Source organism: Mizuhopecten yessoensis, unplaced genomic scaffold (genome assembly GCF_002113885.1).
Source record: "Mizuhopecten yessoensis strain PY_sf001 unplaced genomic scaffold, ASM211388v2 scaffold716279, whole genome shotgun sequence".
In the NCBI taxonomy this organism is placed as follows: domain Eukaryota; kingdom Metazoa; phylum Mollusca; class Bivalvia; order Pectinida; family Pectinidae; genus Mizuhopecten; species Mizuhopecten yessoensis.
Genome location: NW_018480037.1, coordinates 1 through 1461, shown reverse-complemented (window position 1 = coordinate 1461; position 1461 = coordinate 1).

Here is a 1461-nt window from a genome sequence, read left to right as displayed (position 1 = left end):
GGTAGATGGGAGATGTATCCGAGGTGGTTATAGTGACAGGTAGATGTGAGAGGTATCTGAGGTGGTCATAGTGACAGGAAGATGGGAGATGGATCCGAGGTGGTCATAGTGACAGGTGGATGGGAGATGTATCTGAGGTGGGCATAGTGACAGGTAGATGGGAGAGGTATCTGAGGTGGTCATAGTGACAGGAAGATGGGAGATGGATCCGAGGTGGTCATAGTGACAGGAAGATGGGAGATGGATCCGAGGTGGTCATAGTGACAGGTAGGGGGGAGATGTATCCGAGATGGTCATAGAGACAGGGAGATGGGAGATGTATCTGAGGTGGTAATAGTGACAGGTAGATGGGGGATGTATCTGGGGTGGTAATAGTGACAGGTAGATGGGGGATGTATCTGGGGTGGTAATAGTGACAGGTAGATGGGAGATGTATGCGAGGTGATCATAGTGACAGGTAGATGGGAGGTGTATCTGAGGTGGTCATAGTGACAGGAAGATGGGAGATGGATCCGAGGTGGTCATAGTGACAGGTGGATGGGAGATGTATCTGAGGTGGTCATGGTGACAGGTAGATGGGAGATGTATGCGAGGTGATCATAGTGACAGGTAGATGGGAGGTGTATCTGAGGTGGTCATAGTGACAGGTAGGGGGGAGATGTATCCGAGATGGTCATAGAGACAGGGAGATGGGAGATGTATCCGAGGTGGTCATAGTGACAGGTAGGTGGGAGATGTATCCGAGATGGTCATAGTGACAGGTAGATGCCAGATGGGAGATGTATCTAAGGTAGTCATAGTGACAGGTAGATGAGAGATGTATCCGAGGTGGTCATAGTGACAGGTAGATGGGAGATGTATCTGAGGTGGTAATAGTGACAGGTAGATGTGAGATGTATCTAAGGTGGTTATAGTGACAGGTAGATGTGAGATGTATCTGAGGTGGTAATAGTGACAGGTAGATGTGAGATGTATCTGAGGTGGTAATAGGGACAGGTAGATGGGAGATGTATCTGAAGTGGTCATAGTGACAGGTAGATGGGAGATGTATCTGAGGTGGTAATAGTGACAGGTAGATGGGAGATGTACCTAAGGTGGTTATAGTGACAGGTAGATGTGAGAGGTATCTGAGGTGGTCATAGTGACAGGTAGATGAGAGATGTATCCGAGGTGGTCATAGTGACAGGTAGATGGGAGATGTATCTGAAGTGGTCATAGTGACAGGTGGATGGGAGATGTATCTGAAATGGTCATAGTGACAGGTAGATGGGAGATGCATCTGAGATAGTCATAGAAACAGGTAGATGGCAGTAGTACCTGAGGTAGTCATAGGGACAGGTATATGTAGATGGCAGTGGTATCTAAGGTAGGCATATAAACATGTAGATGGCAGTAGTACCTGAGGTAGTATTATATTAGGGACAGGTGCATGTAGATGGCAGTAGTACCTAAGGTAGTCAT